The sequence below is a fragment of the Typopeltis vanoorti genome, chromosome 12 (assembly GCF_054136105.1).
Source record: "Typopeltis vanoorti isolate ZY-2024b chromosome 12, IOZ_Tvanoo_1.0, whole genome shotgun sequence".
NCBI lineage: Eukaryota > Metazoa > Arthropoda > Arachnida > Uropygi > Thelyphonidae > Typopeltis > Typopeltis vanoorti.
The window spans coordinates 68,842,096-68,864,281 of record NC_143560.1 but is presented as its reverse complement, the minus strand read 5'-3'; the positions used below and the strand labels follow the sequence as shown (position 1 = coordinate 68,864,281).

General features: G+C 34.6%; 1 protein-coding gene across 2 annotated transcripts in view; it reads left to right on the top strand.

The window, feature by feature from the left end:
- Positions 1–22,186, top strand: part of S1P (membrane-bound transcription factor site-1 protease) — a 480,656-nt gene that overhangs the window by 1,996 nt on the left and 456,474 nt on the right. The window contains exon 2 of one of the 2 annotated variants that reach the window (XM_090401757.1): positions 7,718–7,844. The gene's annotated coding sequence lies outside the window, so the exon portion shown is untranslated. Of the gene's footprint in view, positions 1–7,717; positions 7,845–11,622; positions 11,707–22,186 lie in introns of those variants that run through there. The other variant, XM_090401758.1, reaches the window with a different exon arrangement.

The window sequence follows — 22,186 nt, the reverse complement described above, 5'->3', positions numbered from 1 at the left end:
TTCCTGTGCATTATGGGAAGGTTCTCCTTTAACTCAATTTCCTCAAAGTGACTGTTGGAAGTTTTTTCCCACTTGGTTAGACTATAATAAATTTTGTTTAATCCTTTATCCAAGTGTAAGCAAACAAAGTTTGTGCCTGAAGTATCTTCAGGACTGGGGCAACTCGTGGTAAAGGTGGACCAAGCTCTCATCACTCCTTGTCTCAGTATCTCCCATAATGCAAAGCACATCTCCTTGCAGACATGTATAATGCTATGCATTAAGGGAAGGGCCACTACCCAGACCGGTTTTGACCTTTATTGAATGTTCAAGTACAGGTCAAACTCCAAAAACTCAGTGTTGTTCCCCCCTCAGTAACAGGCTCACCCTACCACTGAGAAGAACTCTCAGAACCAGTTGTCTCTACACCATGGCTGGCTCACCCCACCACCGAGCAGAGCCGCTCATATCTCATCTGAGTGATAACAGCAACAGCCGTGCCTCAGTTAACTTCATGGGCTACAGCATTGCCATTCATTATCCCCCACCCAGGACCTGGGTGACAGTAACAACCGAGCCTCAGTTAAAACTTCATTGTGGTCTTGTCAGTGGGAGCCAGACCCAGAAGTGGTGAAACTAAGGCAGAAGCAATGTAGAAGTCATATTTACCTATATGAGTTGCCAAAAGGTGTATCACCTTCTTATTAAATTACTCTGGATTTAGAGAAAAATGTTGGAAGTTTTTTTCCACTTGGTTCGACTATAATAAATTTATTTTAATCCTTTATCCAAGTGTAGGTAAATATGACTTCTCCATTGCTTCTGCCTTAGTATCAGCACTTCTGGGTCTGGCTCCCACTGACGAGACCTCAATAAAGGTCGAAACTGGTCTGGGTAGTGGCTCTTCCCTTAATGCATAGCATTATACATGTCCACAAGGCGATGTGCTTTGCATTATGGGAGATACTGAGACAAGGAGTGATGAGAGCCTGGTCCATCTTTACCACGAGTTGTCCCAGTCCTGAAGGTACTTCAGGCACAAACTTTGTTTGCTTACACTTGGATAAAGGATTAAACTAAATTTATTATCCTCAGAGTGACGAAAATTGGGTTAAAGGGACTTTTTTAAAGGAGATCCTGAGCTAGTTTTAGAATGATTGGATAAGAGGCACATACTGCATATCTAACCCTCCACAGATTTTTTTTTTTCCCAGCGATGATGAATTGAGAAAAATTGTAAAGCTTGAGAAATAAGAGCAGGGGGGGGATAATGTTATTGTAATATATATTATTGAGTGGAGGTTACTGGATAAATATTGGAATAATTTTTTAAAAGGAGAATATAAACAATAGGCAATCTCCAAAGTTGCCATAAGGATGTGATGAATAGCTGTATTTAGTAGATAGGAGTGGATGATTAGAATATGTTGTTAGAGAATTCCATTAATGTTAGAATCATAAGGCCATTTACGATGTTATATGAGAGATTTTTGTAGCATTTTAGGTATACCTACTGCAGTGAGTCTTTTGATTCCATGAGGGAGGTGTTGTAATAATCCTAATTACACGCACACACACAAACAAACAAATAAGATATAATAGTATTATTCTAGTTGAGTTGCTAGACTTATGAGAAGTTTCTGAATTCTGCAGACTACAGCATCTCTTTATACCTTAAACACATTTATGTAATTGACAGAATATGTAAGCATATTAATATGCTTACATATTCTGTCAATGCATTCTTCTGAAACTATCTTTTAACAATTACTGGGATAACACCTTGTGCAGGATCTGTCGTTGATAATCTCTCACCAACTGATGCCTTAATCATATTGCCTTTGTTTCTCATCTGATAAGTTCAATGGATCATTTTCTTTGCTCTTTTCCCATAAAATGAAGAAAATTTCTCAACCTGAGACAAATTGTAATCCAGTTGTGATCTGGACCATGTCTTATATATGACATTAGCACTCTTCATTATCTTACTTGTCTTTTTCGCCTTCTTAATATGTCAGCAGTTCTGTGAGTGTTATTCACAATATGCAAAGTATGTTTTCTGAACTTCATCTTCCCATCCATTACTCTTCTCTCTTGGTTCCATCCCATCCATGTAACACATCTCATTCCATTCCTGCAACAAAGCCAGTATAATTGCACCTCTGTCAGTGAATGGCATTCTCATTATCTACATATAGCACCAGCCTATTTAAATTCTCTTTCAGCAATGTCATAACAAAATTCTCTGTTGTAGGCTCTCAATTTAGCTTCATACACCATAAACTATACACATTAAATTCTGTGATCAGTATGTAAATTACACACCTCTGTTTACCCTTTTCCTCTTGCTGACAGATGTCAGAAGATTCGTATCAATCTGAATAAAAATATTTGGGAAAGATTCTTTTTCTGATTGATCTAGTTTTGTATTTGAATTATAACTGCCTCTCTAGCCTTGAGCATCACACCCAGAATGCATAGTTAGCCTATAATGTGCTGCTAATTTGGAATCTATCGCTTTCTTTCTCTCTTCAGAAATTCCTCCTTTTGCAAGATGCTGGTTGGCCAATAAATCAAACTGTTATCTCCTTAGTACATTCTTGTACTATATGTAGTAATATCTCATCTGATTTCATGGCCTTATTAATATCAAGCTTGCTTACTTATATATTCTAAAAAATGCCATATTCACCATTCCATTTGATAAATATGAAGTTGATGGATGAACATGACAGTAGAGGATGAGAACACTTTTTCATCTACAATCATGTTCAATTCTTTTCTCTTCTCTCTCTCTAATATTAAATACACTGACAAAATATTTCCTTCACATTTCAGCTATATATCCAGCATCTAGAGGCAGTCTTCCATACTTACCTTTCTTCTAGTAGCCACATATTATAGAAGCCTGTAGGATTTTGGTTGGCTTCTTCAGCCTCCATACCAATATGCTAATTTCCCTTTACTAACCAGGACTCATCACTTATGGGCTAAAGAAAACATAATAGTGCTTGCACAAAGTTTTTTTTAAGTATGCATACTCATCAAGACTTCTGATCTCTCTCTCTCTCTGTTTGATCAAATATGAAATTGACATCAGGTGCATTATTATGGGTATAATAGGAGATGATTTATCAAGATCATAGAAATAAGAAAAAAAAATATAAAAAAGTTATTACTACTACTTGGTCATAAGATAAAGATTTCTGCTTTCTTTACCAAAACAGATTTGGCTTTATTATTTATTTTATCATTATTTTTTGCAGATGTTGCTAACTTTGTATAGGTTGATTTATAAGGAACCTAGGGGTTTTATTAGCAAGCCAGTAGTGATATGCTGTATTTTTTACATGACTCTTTTGGCACCTTGTGGAGAATCAGAATTTGATGGTCTTTCCCTTTTAGATTTTTTCCTCTCATCAAAGACATTTTCTATCAGGTTACTGAAATTCATCTTGCTGGTTTAGGAAATTGCAGCATAGAAAATATAATAACTAAATAGATTTAGCTTATTACTTCTAGTATTTTGCCAATATTAAATTGGTATCAGGGGGACAGTACACTGGTAGAGATATGTGCATGCAGGCTATATGGAATGAAAACTTAGCAGAGAAACAAATGAAGGCTTTTCCTAAATTGTGTCATCACCTAGTGGACTTGATCAAGTGTTCTTGACTGTTGGTCTGAATATCTCTGGAGGAGAATTTCCCAGAAAGCGGCAATTTTATGCATCCATAATTGTTGAGGTTATGATAGCTCGTTAGGGCAGAGGAAGATTCAGTAAATAGTTTCTCTTATTTGTATTTGCTTCGGTGAAATAACGTGGCCATTTTCCAACTGATATTCTATGACAGCTATAAAGTCACAGTCTGCTATTCCTGAGCAGCCATGGAAGTATCGGGATTAAACTCTATTTAGTTATATTTTCAGTGTTGTAATTTCCTAAAACAGCAAGATAAATAAGAAACAATGTTTAATCTTGAACACCAGAAATTACTGAAGTAATTCAAGAAATATTTCAGTCTCTTAGTTAAAGAAGTTGCCGAATTAGTAGATGCAGGAAACAGTACTTTTTAAATAAAGATATGTATGCTTTGTAAATTCATTCTGCTGTCCAGCTTATCCTCAACTCTTGCTCAGTTAAGAAAAGGAAAGTAACCAGTGGTATACCACTGTTGTTTGCCTTATTTATTAATGATATTTCATGTTTATTGACAGGGGATAATTAGTTTGCTGCTTTATACAAAGTTCTGATTATCATGTGATAGCAGATCTCTTATGGAAGATTAAAATATACTTTTAGCTTTGACAGATGAGTGGGTTTGCAATTTTAATATTAATAAGTACAAGGTTTAGCATAATTGTTGTTTGCCTTATTTGTGGAGTGCAGAAATGTTTATATCGTCTGTACTCCAAAATGTAGTGCATTGTTGGAACCATACTCTAGAAGGTCAGTTCTGGAAATGTTCACTGGAATAAGTGCTGAATTATGTAGTTTCATCTTAATAAGCTCTGTCTGGTGGTAAGGCTTGTACATTGGCTAATCATAACTGTATTTTTTAAGGAAATTTGCAACATATTGACTAAAAAATACAGTTGTGATTAGTCAATATATAAGCCTTACCACCAGATTAAGCTTATTATGATGAAACTACATCATTCTGCAAAGTCACATTTTCATCATCAGGGACAAAATATAATAAGATATGTGTATGAAGGCACTACACCAAGTAATGAAGATGAAGCCTGTCATCTGAGGGTAGATCTAAAGTTCTGAATAGCCCTTAGTGGGCTAAATTGAGCATCCTTAGCTGTTGGGCAGAAGTATGGAGGATGAGAGCATTCCAGATTTAGGGCAGTTTCATGTAACCAAATTTGTTGAGGTTAGGTTAGTTTCTTAAGGCAGAAGCATATTCAAAGAAAAGTCTTTTGCATTTATATTTTCTGCAATGGAATAGAGTGGTTTTCTTCCAGAGGATTCTATGGCAGGTGTCCAAACCATGATCAGCAGGTCCATAAGAGATCTGCTATCAGCATCATAATCAGAACTTAGTGATGGAAACAGACATAGTTCTTATGTTCAGCAATCTTGAGGTTGACTGGCCTGTTTGGCCATAGTAGGATAGTTGACAACTACAGGGGGACCTAGTAAACACTGGCAGGTCCAGGGACTATGACTGGTTTTTGGTAGAGTAGATAAGATATGCTAAATTTTTTATATAATCCATAAGTGGTTGAATGGATATTTTTTAAAGATTTTTGTTAGTTTTCCAGATGTGTCTTGGCTATTGATGTGATCTCTGTTCTGGAGAGTGTGTGGGTTTGGGATTTTTATATTTTTTGGATATAGTAGGAATTGTTGCCATTAGCTAAGAAGGTTTTGTGAAGGTAGTCGAGTTCAAACTAATTAATTTAACCCTATTATATATGCTAACCACTCTCCAACCAAAAGGCTGTGGGTTCGAATCCCACCGTGGGCATGGATGTTTGTGAATATCTTTGAAAATACTAGTGGTGGTGGTGGACAGTAGATGGCATTGGTGTAGATGATGATTGTAGGTGTGGTTCATTGTAGTTGGTGGAAGTAGAGAGTTGTAGAGTAAGTTCTCTCCCTCGATGAGGTCATTGGACTCCCTGGAGGTGTCAGGTAATAATAATATAAATAAAGTTTTATTCATTCCATACTGTTGAGAAGGGGGGGAGTGACTGTGAATGTATCTACTGGGGTGTGTGTGTGTGTGGGGTTTCTGTAAACAGAAAGCTAGGAATCCATCAGGCTGGCGTGTAATTAAACTGGCCAGGAAGGAGAGACTGTTGACATTTTCTTTTTCGAATGCAAACTAGATCCTGTGATGTTGATTGTTTAGATGTGTTAAAAATATGTTTAAAGTATTCAGGCCATGCAGCCAAATGGGAAACACATAATCAGAAATGCTTATATGTGGGTCTATATGAGACAGGGTTTAGTGCTTTCTCTTTAAATGTTTCCTTGAAGAAATTAGCCAGGATCGGAGAAAGTGGAAAGCCCATGGCTTTTCCCTCTATTGTTTCTAGAATTTTTCTTGCCAAACGAAATAGCTAGAGTTCATAGTGAACTTAAATCAGTCTGAAATATCTGGAGCAGTGGCGGCTCGTGGCTTGAAATCGTGGAGATACTGCAACTTTCAAAATATACATACACACTGCAAGTACAGCATATACGTATTTGGATAAATATCAAAATTATGGTAAACATTTTAAAAAAAATTAAACATGAAAAAATATTGTTTATTATCGATAAAATTATACAGTTTGGTATAATTCAAAATTACTTAAAAATAAAATATATTCTTATTGTTTTGTTTCATGAAAAAATATTGTTTATTATCGATAAAATATACAGTTTAGTATAATTCAAAATTACTTAACAAAAATCCATCATCATAACCCCAATAATGTTCTAAAATAAAATCTATAACAAATGTTATGTCTTTAATTGTAACATCCAATTACTTAAAGAGATGGAGTAAACATGTTAAGCGCTATGAACACTCTACTACTGGCGTAAACTGCATATAAACAACAGTGGAACTGCACAATGGACAGTACTGCATTAAGCTAATAGCTCGCATCTCACTATGACTTGCATATGCTTGTATGCATATAAATATGGCACTGTGGTAAACACAGTGCTGCTAGCTAGCATCCTTCACCCTCCTAAGTGCTACAAGATGGATTTTTATTATTTTTTATACAAAATAAGAGAATTGTATAGGATTGTTGATGATAAAATTAAATATTACAAGCAAATATAAATAAATTAATAAATATATTTATGTATCGAGAAAAATTGGGGTGCTGCAGTTCCGCAGTGCCGATGCACAAGCTGCCCCTGATCTGGAGGAAATTTAGTTTGAATAAGGAATAATTCACCAATGTCCCACTTAAAGTGTCTTTAAGTGGGACATTGGTGAATGGAGAGGCGACATTGAAACTGACCAGAATGTCAGTTTAGAGGGCACTGCTATCTGAACTAATTAATTTAGCTTTTAAATTAATTAGTTTCATAGTGTTCAGGAGAGGGATAGTGGTAGATTATTTTAGTTAATATATTAGTCTATGTTGCAATTTCCATAAAAAATAAAGTTATAATAAGCTCTGTAGTGAATTTTTTTGAATTAAAGTTGTTCATAATGTTAATGTAAAAAATGATTAAATCCAGCTGTAGAACGCTTCAACAAATCTTGGCATAATGTTCCTTTGATTGATTTATACTGAATTGCATTCATAATGTATAGCAAGCTTTTTAAAATACTTATATTTGAGTAATAATGCAAACTGATTATAAATCGACACTAATGCATATGCAGTTTACTGGTTAAAAAAAATGTTCTATTAATGATGTTAGATGGCTTTGTGTTGTAGTCGATGGACTGCGGCATTGTGTATAGATGGAAGATTAAATAGTGCAGACTATGGGTTTTGTGGAACAGAGCAGAGCACTTGCCTCATGATGAGTCCTTCAGCATTTTAGAGGTGTCACATAATAACGATAATAATAACAATAAATTCATTATATTTACAAACTGAATTCTTCACTTTACATTTCTGATATTAATTTTTTTATATTTTTTTTTATAAGTATTGGTATTCCTTGAATTGCTTTAAGGAGCAAATCATGAATACCAGTTTGTTGTTTTTGTAATCTTTTACTAATGATTGCTTGTGTCTGTTTTTTTTTTTTTTTCTTTTCTCCCAGAGACCGTCTTTTTTTGGACATTAGAAACTTCCTTTTCTTCAAGGGATCAGAGAAATCTGTCTTGCTATTTGTATTAACCATCATTATGTTGATATGGGCTTCCTAAATACAAAATGTTAAAAAATAGGTGATTTTGATTTTTTAAATCCTTAACTTGAAATGTAGAAATTATATTTACAATGTAAATTTCTTAAAAGTTTTTTCTCATGAATCCACAATTTTTAAAGTAATTTTTTTCATTATCATTTAAAATTTCTAAATTTAACTATGTTATCTTAATATTTATGCTTATGCCTTTTTATTATTATTTTGGATGATAACTTTAAGTAAATCATTAGTAAACTACCTAATTTTATTTATTATTATTATCATTGTTAATTTTTAATTTGGTATATTACAATTATGATCTTTACTCATCATCACTGGGTAATTATTAGGATTTTTAATCTTGATTATACAGGTTAACTAAAGCAAATTTTTGTGGAGTGTTGTTGTTGTTCTCATAAAGTAAGAAAGAATTTTTGTCAGATGAATTCTCTTTTAAGTCTGATAATATTCAGGTGGTATTAAGTCTGAATTCTGAATTGAAGTCTGAATTTTCTTTATGATTAACCTTAACTATATTGGACATATTTTTAAAGCAAAAACATACAAACACTTTTTATGGCATTATTGAAATACTTTAGGCCTCATTTATACCATATCTATCTTGGTATTAATGAATCTCAGATAATAACTAATGTTTGTTTGCTTTACCTAAATTATTCAGTTACTGTTATCTAATGATAGGCCACAGACTGTGTAAGGAAAAGTGTTGATAAAAATAAATCATTGGACGAAATAGCACATTTCATCCAATGGATTAGCCCTATGCCTCCCAGTGTGTCCTATATCTGTAGATGCATGTGTTCACGGGCCGGTTTGCCTGTTCTGGGGGACGAAAAACCCAAGTTTCCTGTTGAAAAAACCCTCTACCGCCATATGAAACTGGCTAATTCACCTTTAGTCAAAAGAGACCAGATAAAGGTTCCTCACATAACTGACGGGAATCGAACCCAGGTCTTTACAACCTAAGAGCTTCATCTATACTGACTGGGCTATGAGGCTCATAGTTCATCATATTAATATCTTCAAGTTCCAGATATGTATCCTATCCTCAAGGGATATGGGATACTCTTATAGTACCTACATGATTATTATTTTCTCAGGCATCATTATGGAGTCAATGACTCATTGTGGGAAGACCATACTAACCATTATTCACACAATATCTCTCATGCTTCTCCTTGAACCCATTCATGACACAGCACTCACAACTGCCTTCTGTAACCTATCTTCTCACTCACAACTCTCCAAACAAAGAATCTAGTCTTTATATCCTTGCTGACATGTTTACACAATAACGAGGGATGATCCCTCGTTCTCTTCCATCTATTGAAATGTCTTATGTGTCAGTCCTATAAAATTATTTTTAATAACATGTTTCTCTCCTGTCCCTCTGTTTGTCACCTATCATCTAGTCTTTGTAACCACAGCTCCTTAATCTGTCCTCCTTTGAGCATTCTTTAGACCTGTCACATTATTTGGTAACTTATCTCTGAATCCTTTTCCACCCTACCTTCATCCCCAACGAATCTAGAGGAACAGATCTGTGCATAGTAATCTAGATATGGTCCTATTAAAGCCTTATAAATAATAATAATAATAATAATAAGGTGGGAGATGAGTGTCATCACCTGGTGTGAGACTACCACCACTTCTGGCCACCTTACTGGTGGCCAGAAGTGGTGGTATTCTCACAAAAAAAAAAAGATATCCCTAGCCCATCCATGGTACAAAATGTACTGTAGGTTTACAAGTAATCTTTCGTGGGTGGGAGCAGCATAAAAAAAAAAAATAAATAAATAAAACTTTGTTATAAACCTCTGCCTCTCACTAGATTCATCATAATCCAAGTGATCTGATGAGCTGTTTTGGCCACCTTTTGTAGTATGCCCTCTGAACTTTCTTTGTCCATAGTCACCTCAGAATCCCTGGCCTCATCAGTTTCCTGCAGTCCAATTCCACCAAAGTAGATGTAGCTTGTGTTCTTCTGTTTTTTTTTTTCCCCTCCAGACTGCATGACCTTACACTTTGCCACATTAAACTGGTATAACCATTATCCTCTTCCCAGTTTTCTATCATTGGCAAATAGCTGGATATTTCCCTTGTAATCATTTGCCATATCACTGATTTATAAACTAAATAGCAGCTTCAAAGTTCAGAACCTTGTGGTATGCCACTAGTCACTTACCTTCTCTTAGATTCAATTCCTCCATATACAAGGTGTGGCTATTAAATAATGAGACTGGTTGCAAAAATGTGGTTTATTATTACAATTGTACAACTTAATTATTATCTCCTTCAACGTACTCCCCTCCTCTATCTATACACCATTGTATACGAATTTTCCATTGTTGGAAGCAGTGCCACATGTCATTAGGTGTTATATGCTTCAGTAGCACTGCCCGTTTTCTCCTTTACCTCATCCACTGACTGAAAATGCTGGACTTGCAGGAGAATATATATCACATCGGTATGATCCAGAAACAAAGAGACAATCGATGCACTGGAAACTCCCACATCACCGAGAATGAAAAAAGCAAGAATGAGCAAGTCAAAACTGAAGACAATGCTGATTGTTTTTTAATTTTTTTTTTTTTTTTTTTAATATCAAGCATGGTAATGGTTGAATGGGTACCAGAGGGTCAGACAGTTAACCATCATTATTACCTTGAGGTATTACAAGCTGAGAGAACAAGTGAAGAAGAAGAGACCTGATTTGTAGAAGAACAATGCTTGGATTCTCCATCAAGACAACTCTCCAGCCCACACTGCACTGTCTGTAAAGCAGTATCTGGCTGATAAGAAGCTTCCAGTGTTGGAGCATCCACCTTACTTGCTGGAGTTAGCTCCATGTGACTTTTACCTTTTTCCAAAGTTGAAATCTGCATTGAAGGGCACCCATTTTCAGTCAGTGGATGAGGTAAGGGAGAAAACGGCAGCACTACTAAAGCAGATAACACCTGATGGCTTGCAGCACTGCTTTGAACAATGGAAAATTCGTATGCAGCAGTGTATAGATAGAGGAGAGAAGTATGTTGAAGGGGATAACAATTAAGTTGTACAATTGTAATAATAAACCACATTTTTGCAACAAGTCTTGTTATTTAATAGCCACACCTCGTACTATTCCTTGATATCTATCTTTCAGCCATCACCTTATCACTATCACTTCTTCATACTCAATTCCATTTACTGCAGTTTAGGTAATAGAGATCCATGTAGTATCTTGTCAGATGATCTTGAAAGTCCTGCAGTATCACTGTATAGCCATTTGCCTTATCCACTTAATTGTCACTTTATTATAAAAAAGTGAGCAGGTTACTAAGGCAAGACATACTCCTCTCATGCTGTCTCATAGAGTGCAATATTCCTGTCCACCCACTCCTGAATTCCTCCATTTCCAACTTTTCCAGTTTAACCATCAGAAGTTTATATAAGTAATACATTTATGACAGTTTTTTATTATTACTAATTTTATATTGATAATTTTCTTCCAAATTAGTTGGTTATCTGTCATTACTAATACTGTGAGATCTTATGTTTCAGTCTTCTAAGGCACTTCTAACTACATCAGTCCACCTAGATCTTGGCCTTCCCTCTCAGTCTTTTATCTTCCATCCTGACATTAAACATTTATTTTACTAACCTTTCCTCTCCCATTCTGTTTAAATGACCATACTACCTTAATTTAGTTCTGCTCACAAATGTCTGAATGCACAGTGTCAGGTTCCTTCTTAATATATTAATTTTTAATATGATTCTGCCACTAATGCAATCTATTGATTTTCTTAATTTTTTTCCAGAACTCTCATATCTATGGTCTCTAGTCTTTGATCAACTGTAGATTTTTTAACTGAGCTCTTAGAAGGCGTAAGTTAAAATTGGTATGAACATTGTCTTCTGTGTAGCTAACTTAGTGATTTGGCTAATTTGTATCTTATTTCATATAAATTTATTCACTTGACTTCCTATAAACCAGTTTTGCTTTTTGCATATTTCTGTATTTAATTTGTAATCTTCACTAAAATTGTGCCTAATAGCTGAAATATAATATTTTAGTTGTTAATAGGTTCTCCATTCCGGATACAATTCATATTTTCCATGTTCTTGCTTATCTTCATAGTCTTTATCTTTGTATTAACAAATTTCATACTAAATTTGTTACAACAGTTATTCCATTTAGTTAAGACTGCATTTCTCTAACTTTTCCTATGACAGAACACTTCACAAATCCTGAAATTTTCACCGAACACCTTGGTTATTTTGTAATGTACTAATTAATAATTAATTTAACTGATTTTTTATTAATTCATAATTAATTAAACATCAATTAAACATATACATCATTAAATTAATTTGTTCTGATTTTCATTGACATATCCCATTCTGATCACCAAAATTTATAATATTATTATAAGTATTTACGAGTGAATGCAGTCTTTTTTCTCCTGTGTGCTGGTAGTTTTCCTCTCCTTTTGTACATCATCCTGAAGATCGCTTTGTAGGCTGATGGTGGATATTTGTTGCATCACAAACACCTTCAACAAGAGATTTCTTAATACCAAAATTAAACAAAGTCCCTTGTCTCTTATTCATATTAAAATTGAAATCTGCAGGCCTATTACTTTTAAAAAATCACAGCACTATGGTTTCGAAACTTTCAACCTATAATATGAACTTGCGAAAAAAGCATTCAGTATTACTAGATTTGAGAACCGGATACAGACTATCTTCAATTTTAGTGGAAAAATTTTCTTTATACTTCCTTGCTGATTGGTCACTAACATTTGCAACACAGATGTTATTTCTTTCAGTTTTGAGAACAGAGGATACGCTGCCCATTATTGTAATCGGCTTGCAGGCAATTTTTATGATCGGTCTAACAGATAAGCTTAGGTGTTGATGGTTATTCATGACTTATTTTTCACGGTATTAACAACACCACAAACACTTTTAACAACAAAGATGTTTTATTAACGCTTATATTTCGCTGATTTTCAACTCAGCATCATCAGAGCACAACACATGTAAACATGACAGTGAGTGAGTGAAACAATATAATTGCAAAAGACAAAAGATCTAAAGTACTATTTTTTGGCGCCCTCTAACGAAAAAAAAAAAAAAACAGCAGTTATCCAGGAGTTTTTCTTAGGATAACTGTCTCCCAAATTTTTGGCAAATTAATGCAACCATATTTGTTAAGGTTGGGAGAATTCTTCAAAGCCATTGCTGACTCAAAAAATAATCTTTCAGATCTATAACAACTCCTAAATAGCACATTCGTTTTCCTCCATCTAATCCTGTGTGAAGGAGTGTCCAAAGCGTGGTCTGCCAGTCCCGACTTGCCATAGTAATAGTAGCGAATGTATCTTTCATGTTCTTCCAGGTGGATGTTCACTGATCTTCCTGTTTGCCCATAATAGGCCAAATCACAGTCACACAGAACTTCATACACTCCTGGGTGTGCTAAAGGATGAAGTTTATCCTTAGGCGAGCGGATCAGAGTTGCCAGCTTGACATGAGGTTTGAAAGTGGTGCGAAGGCCATGTTTCAACAATACTTTAGCTATCTTTTCTGATGTTCCCTATATCAGAGGTACATGTGCTATTTAGAAAACAAATGTGCTATTTAGGAGTCGTTATAGATCTGAAAGATTATTTTTTGAGTAAGCAATGGCTTTGAAGAATTCTCCCAACCTTAACAAATATGGTTGCATTAATTTGCCAAAAATTTGGGAGACGGTTGTCCTAAGAAAAACTCCTGGATAACTGCTGTGTTTTTTTTTTTTTTTCGTTAGAGAGCGCCAAAAAATAGGACTTTAGATCTTTTGTCTTTTGCAATTATATTGTTTCACTCACTTACTGTCGTGTTTACATATGTGTTGTGCTCTGATGATGCTGAGTTGAAAATCAGCGAAATATAAGCGTTAATGAAACATCTTTGTTGTTAAAAGTGTTTGTGGTGTTGTTAATACCGTGAAAAATAAGTCATGAATTTATGATCGGTCATAAACAGCGGTATTCTCTTTCCTGATTGTTGAAAGATTTCGATGTGTGAAAATTAACGAAATTCATGAATATTTCCATGTTTAAAAATATGCTGCTTGGTCACTGACATTTGCTACACAGATGTCATTTCCTTCAGTTTTGAGAACAGAGGTTATGCCGCCCATTGTTATAATCGCTTGCAGGCAATTTTTATGACTGGTCATAAACAGCAGTATTCCCTTTTCCCAAATGTTGAAAGGTTTCAATGTGTGAAAATTAACGATAATTAATGAATACTTCCACGTTTAAAAATACATGGCTTGGTCACTAACATTTGCTACACAGATGTTAAGGGACAAAGCTGTATAACTGAGAGGAGACCTCCACATAGCCTTTAAAGGAATGCGGAGAACTGACCAGGGCTTCTGACCTAATGTCCAATCCTCACCTTTTCGTGGTGCACCCTGTTGGGTATCTACTTTGATACTGAACGAACGAGGATGGGCTGGCAATTTGGGATTTACTGACCAAATTGTATTCTTATTGGTTAAACCAAAATAAAAAATGATGGTACAACATGACAAAATTTCATTCTGGCTGGGGCGTCGCCCGGTTAAACAAGGCCCCCGTTGTTTTTGCCAGGGAACCAGGGCGAACAGCGAAAAGTCAGCTACTGGAACAAATCTGAAAACAAACCCCAACTCAACATCACCAGAGTTAAAGATCGGTACTATCAACGTAAGAAGCCTGAATGGCAAAGAAATGGAGCTAGCTGAGGAATTAGATAAGTACCAGATCGACATAATAGGGGTGACTGAAACCAAAAAGACCAAAACTGGTGAGATCTTTCTGAGTAATAAATACAAAATGTTATATTCAGGCAATAACAATCAAGGAAAAGAAGGAGTAGCCATAGTATTCAACACAAAATACGAGGCTAATCTTCTTGAATGGCAGTCAGTCTCAAGTAGAGTAATGTGGGCAAATATGAGAATGGGGAACTGGACAATGAGACTTATTTGTGCCTATGGTCCCACAGAAGGTTCTACTAAGGTAGAAGTGGAGGAATTTTTTGAGGCTTTAGAAAAAGCAACTGACACAATGAAAAAGGAAAAGTTGGTCCTTGTTGGGGATCTAAATAGTAGAGTAGGAAATGATTGTGAGACATACAAAAATATTTTGGGAAAATTTGGAGAAAAGAGCAAAGCTAATAATAATGGCAAATATCTGTTGGATTTCTGCTCAGGACATGGACTGGTTATTACTAACACCATGTTCCAACATAAAAATGTGCACAAATTCACATGGAGAGAAGAGGCTAGGAATAAGAAAAGTCTCATTGACTATGTTATTGTTGATAGTGATGTTTTCTCCCTGGTGCAGGACACCAGAGTGTACAGAGGATTTGAAATTGGAAGTGATCACTATTTAGTCTTGAGCAGGATAAAATTGAATTTCATATTGAAAAGAATAACATGTAAGAAAGTTTTAAAGAGAATAAAAGTTGAGCAGCTCTCAGATGTAAACTGTAGACTAAAATACAGAAATATTATTGAAAAGAAAATGAAAGAGTTTGAGAACAGGAATCAAACCTTGGAGATTCAGTGGCAAACTCTGAAGGAAACATTGATTGATTCTGCCAGAGAGGCATGTGGTGAGGTTGTGTGCAAAGATAAAAAAATCAGAACTCCCTGGTGGACACAGGAAGTTAAAGAGGCAGTGAAGGAAAAGAAGAAAGCATATCAAAAGTTCCTGGCAAATAAGTCAGCTTTTACTCTTACAGAATACAGAGACAAATGTAAGAAAGCTAAACAGTGTGTAAAACTAGCTAAACAAAAGTCAATGGAGGACTTTGGCAAGAATATAGAAAATAAATATCAAGAAGGTGGCAAAATATTCTGGAGGTTGTTGAAGAAGCTTAGGAATGGAGGAAAGAGTGCTGTAAAAGGAATTAGAGATGATAAAGGTGAAATGAAAACAGGAGAAAAAGATATCCTTGAAGTATGGAGTAATTACTTTGAAAAACTGCTAAATGAAACAAGCAGTGATGACAGCACAGTGATACAAAACACTGACCAGGCATGCAGTCAGGAATACATATCCATACTTGAAGTAGAAAAAGCCATCAAAGGCTTGAAATGTGGAAAGGCAGCAGGAGTAGATGATATTCGACCAGAAATGCTGAAGTATGGTGGTATAAGAGTCTTACAGTGGCTGCACTGCATAGTTCAGAAAGCCTGGACAGAGGGACGAATTCCCGATGATTGGAGTAGAGCTCTCATAGTACCCATATATAAAAAGGGAAATAAAACTGAATGTGAGAATTACAGAGGTATTTCCCTACTGAGTGTTCCTGGCAAGATCTATGCAAGTATACTTGAGAAACGGTTGAGAAGAATTGTGGAAGAAAAGCTTGGTGAAGAACAAGCTGGATTCAGGCCAAATAGAGGCTGTCAGGATCAGATCTTCACTTTACGACAAATAGTCGAGAAAGCATGGGAATATAACAAAGATCTGTATTTAAGTTTTGTCGATTTGGAAAAGGCATATGACAAGGTGCCAAGAGAGAAGCTATTCAATACGCTGCAGTTATATGGTGTCAATGGGGCATTATATCAAGCAATACTTAGTCTTTATTTGAGTTGTGAGTCAGCAGTTAGAATTGAAGGAAGTACAGGAAGATGGATTAATGTTAAATCTGGTGTGAGACAAGGATGTACATTATCCCCTCTGTTATTCATTATCTATATGGATAACATTATGAAGGAATGTGGTATTAAACCTGATATCAAAATTGGAGATGTTAATGTCAGCTCTTTGCTTTATGCGGATGATGTTATACTTCTAAATAAATCTGCTACAAGTCTGCAAGATTCTCTGACTAAATTGAATAGCTGTTGTAATAGATATGGTATGAAGGTCAGCAATAAAAAGACAAAGACAATGAAAATAGGCAGAATCATTGAAAATGTCAACTGTGTTGTGAATGGAGAACCTGTGGAACAAGTAAAACATTTCAGCTACTTAGGCACAATTTTTACTGAAGATGGTAAACTAAATATAGAAATAGACAACAGAATCAGCAAAGCTGGTATCGTGGGAAGTCAATTGAATAAATTCATATGGAATAAGAAAGAAATTAGTCGGAACACTAAATTAGCTGTATACAAGACTGTGTTCAAACCAATTTTAACTTATGGATCTGAGAGCTGGGTCAGAAGTAAAACACTTGACCAAAGACTAGAGACCGCAGATATGAGAGTCCTGAGAAAGATTAGAGGCGTGAACAGATGGCATCAATGGCAATATGATATTAAAAATGAGGATATTAGGAAAGAACTTGACATTGTCAGCATCCAGGAATGCGTTAGCAGAGCTAATCTCAGATGGTATGGTCACTTAAGTAGAATGGGAGAGGAAAGATTAGCAAAACAAGTGTTCTCTGCCAGGTTGGCAGGAAAACGACCCAGAGGAAGACCAAGATATAGGTGGATTGATACGGTACAAAGTGCCTTAGACGATAGAAATATAAGATCTGATAATGTTGGAGTCTTGACAAGTAACAGACTGATTTGGAGGAAAATTGTAGATAGGAAGTTAGTAATGATGTAATTTTTTCATGTAGTACTGTCATATCCTGTACACCCCTTGAGGGTACATAACAGGAATTTGATGATGATGATGATGATGATGTTATTAGGCATTGTGGGTCTGAGCTTTTTGACATATTCACGAATATTATTATCCTCAGAATATTTCCACTATAAAATATTTATTCATGAAAACTAAAATGACAAATTCCAGGAGAACTTCTCGCGGAACACTTATTCACCTCCCCAGAACATAGTTTGGGAAACCCTGAGTTAAGGGATCCCGTAGACTTCTGTTGGACTTATTTAAGAGTATAACATCATGTACATAAAATGAAGAGCTTATATTAGCATATCTAATTTTGATATCAGGTTTAATGCCACTTTCTTTTATAATGTATCCATATAGATGATGAATAACAATAGATAGTTTGCACTTTTGTCTTCCACCTGACTTTACATCAGATCATCTTCTTATACCTTGTTCAGTACAATTCAAATATAGACTATACATTGCTTAATATTATTATTATTATTATTATTTAACACCTCCAGGGAGTCCAAAGACTCATCGAGGGGAGAGTGTGCCAACAGCATCGAACGATTGGTCCCCTTCCAACTACTAACCGCGCTCAAACTTACTTCACTGAGCCATTAGTAGCAGAGGCTCTACCAATCGACCAACCTTTGCCGGTTATAATGACCTATTTATACCATATCATTGTAGTGTTTTGAACAGCTTTTCTTTTGGCACCTTGTGATATGTCTTTTCCAGATCTATTGGTAAATATAGATCCTTATTGTATTTCCATGATTTCTCAGCCGCTTGTCTTAAAATGAAAATCTCATTCCGATAATCCCTGTTTGGCCTGAACTTGGCTTGTTTTTCAATTTCTCTTCCACAATTTTCATATCATCTTAAGTATATGAAGTATAAATTTTACTTGAAATCTCAATAAGGAAATTCCACTATAATTCTCAATTTCAGTTTTATTTCTTCACTTTTTATTTTTGTCGGCAGATGGATACTATGAGAGCGCTACTCTTCTTCATTCATGTTGGATTCAACCTTCTGACTAGACCTTCTTAATTATGCAATGCAGCCATTGTAGTTATCTAAATATTTGATCTTTTCTGGTCAAATATCATCTGCTCAATCTGATATTTGACCCCCCCCCCCCCCCCCCCGAGTATTGAATATTGATATATATATTCCTGATTGCATTCCTCTGGAATATTTTCAGTTTTTCAAAGTAATTACTCCAGCAATTATAATATCTTCAGTTTTTATATTATATTTTATTTTATATTAATTTTTCATGTGTATTAATTTACTAGCTTATAATCCATATAAATGACAAATTAATTACTGTTAAAAAAAATTGAATTTTCTGCAAAAGTTATTAGTTGTAATAGAAACAATACATTTTTCTAATACTGTGCTATTTTACAATAACAGAATCAATCATATGTTAGCAAAAAATGGATGTATTATTAGTTTATATAATCATTTTGCATCCTTATGCAATCTAACTTCCTACTTATGCTTTTCTTTTGACAAAAAAATAGTACCAAATATTACTCCTTTATTCCCAAAAAATAAAATTTGACATGATTAAAGTCATTTTTCAGTTAGTTTTCAGAGTTCTTAGCAAATTTAACTTGATCTTTTTAAGTCAGGTTTGCTTAATTTTACTAAAGTATTGAATGAGGAATAACACTCTCTAATGGAATTCCTTTGTTACCAGCTTATTTCTCATATGTACAAAATTATAAATACCATACAATAAATGCAAAGAATTCCAGTAATTCACGATGTCCCACAGTACTGGCAATGTAATCTAATCTAATACAGTTCAGTCTAATCTAATCTTTTGCAGTCCAATCTAATTTCTCTTTACAAAAAAGTGTAGGAAATATTTATAAAGTCCCACTGTTTATTAAGTCCTTAGCCAACTAAGTTGGATAAGGAGAGTTCCTGCTACTTAGACAACTTGGTGCACTAAAGAGCGAGATTTTCTCACCTGCCGTTAACCACTTCAAGAGTCAAAGGAAGTTAATCACTAATTGAAAACTATTAAATTCAATTAAGAAAACTCATCTGAATCTGACTTGTTAGTATAAAATGAACTATTATTTTGTGACTATTCTGCCTTGTTTTTGCAAATAAATTAATAGTCATTGAACAAAAAATAATGTATGTAGTTCACTTATCATGAGCATGTACTTTTTCAGAGTAAAAAGAAGTATGCACTTCGAGCTGTATTGAGAAATTTATGTGGCTGTTTTTTTTTTTTTTTTTTTTTTTTTTTTTTTTTTTTTTTAAATAAGAGAAGTGTATAAGAAATCCATTCATAGTTACATGAATGCAATTTGTATCTACCTTCTGGGTGGGGTTAGCTCGTCCTCATAAAGAGGTGGCATGGATATTTTATTGGAAATTTTATTCTGCATAACTCACACTGTGGCTTGAGAATCCTGCAATTAACACATTCATGTCAGGGTGAAAGGGACTGTCTTACTGCCATCCTAGCCATGAAGAGGACACGTGAAATCTCTGTGCCTGCAGCAGTTTCATGCTTGCATTATTTGTGGACGTGCCACATATTGTGTTGGTTCTTTGATTGTAATTATTAAAAACCACACGTAACTCCACGCTAATAACTTTAATTAATAAATAAGGTAGATATTTTGTACTAAAACTAATAGTGCATCTTCAGTGTTACAAACAGATAGGAATAGAATACAAGTATACAAGAATACAATCATAAAACAAGCCCATTAGTTCGCCCCCGCAAGCAGATTTGTTTACAATCAAAGGATAATGATTCTTATTTTTAGAGGAACCTGTGTGGCATAATAAATTGACTGTGTCGGCTAATGGGATACAATGTCGAAACTGACTAACAACTCAGACTCTTTGATTTTTAAATCCTTGATTTTTTCCAGGAAATCTGTTAAATTTTTTATGTAGGATCTGGAATGTTAGTCAGTTTCGACATTGTATCTCTGTTTACCAATATCGCATCAGCCGACACAGTCAATTTATTATATGAAGATTACCCCCTCCAGATATCGCAAAGATTTTCGAATTTGTTATCCATTCAGGTTATTTTAGTTGGAAAAACAAGTTCTACAAACAAGTTGAAGGTACTGCCATGGGTAGTCCTTTGTCTCCACCTTTGGCTAACTATTTTTTGAAACAATTCGAAGAGACTATGTTTTCATCCATTCACCCTGAACCATCTCTTTGGTATCGTTATGTCGATGATGTTCTTGCCATTTGGTCACATACTGAAGATGAGCTTTCTACCTTTCTACAACAGATAAATAGCCTTCATCCTCGTATCCAATTCACCATGGAAAAGGAAAATTCTAGTATTTTTTTGGATATCCTGCTTACTCGAACTTCTTCTAGTACCTTATCTACAAGCATCTTTCGAAAGCCCACATTTACTGGCAGATACATTCATAAAATGTCTGCTCACCACACATCTCAAAAATTTGGCATTCTTAAATCTCTAATTAATAGGGCATATAAAGTTTGCTCTTCTCCAGAAATCTTACAACAAGAACTTTCCATCATTAAAAAGTTAATGGTATCTAATAATTACCACCCTAATCAAATCCAACAGATAATTGAATCTTATGTTCCATTACCTAAGGTTTCTTCAACAGTTTGCAGAGTTCCAATCCCCTACATTCCAGGAATCTCAGAACCTATAGGAAGAATTTTAAAAAAGTACCAATTGATTCCCACTTATATTCCTATCAACAAAATTTCTTCCTTATTGCCTTCTACAAAAGATAAACTGGCATCTCTGTCTTTGGCTGGCATTTACCAAATTCCTTGTGAATGCGATGTTTCTTATTTTGGACAAACTGGCCATTCGTGGAAAAAAGGAATTAAAGAACATCAATATTATATTGATTACAATAAACCTCAGAAGTCTGGTCTAGCACAACACTATTACCACTACCCATAATATCCAGTGGGATAAAGCTATTCTCCTTCATAGATGCAGGTTCAAATATGAACGCCTCTTTAAAGAAAGTTGTGAAGCTTTTTTACACTTAATGAATTTAAATCGAAATGATTGCCTCTCTCTCTCTCTCGAAGATCTGAGAGACTTTTATTTTATATAATCATTAAAAAACTAATTATCTTAAATATTAATTATTTATTAATTTCTTTCATTTCCTAGCTTGCGACAACATTGTATTTTAATAGGTGATCCACCGAATGTTCGTTACTTGTATTCTCTTCCTATCTGTTTGTAACACTGAAGATGTACTATTAGTTTTAGTACAAAATATCTACCTTATTTATTAATTAAAGCTATTACCGTGGAGTTATGTGTTGTTTTTAATAATTATATTATGCCACAGGTTCCTCTAAAAATATGAATCGTTATCCTTTGATTGTAAACAAATCTGCTTGGGGGGGGGGAACTAATGAGCTTGTTTTATGATATATTAAAAAACTAATTAAGGAGAATGATATATTTGATTGGTATATTTGAATTACTAAAATGTGTACATATGTGAACCATCATTACTGAGCTATGGGAGAATAGGAAATATAAGGGAGAGCATAAAAGGAGTGAATAGAAATACTTTCACTACTGGCAAACAAATTATTAATAATTAACATTTGTGATATTATATGTATTTCCTGTAAGTTGCTGGGTGGAATGAATAACATGTGATCCTGTCTAGACATAATGATGGTACAATTAAAAAAAAAAAAAAACTTATGAGGAGAGTGAAAAAATTTTTATTATTAT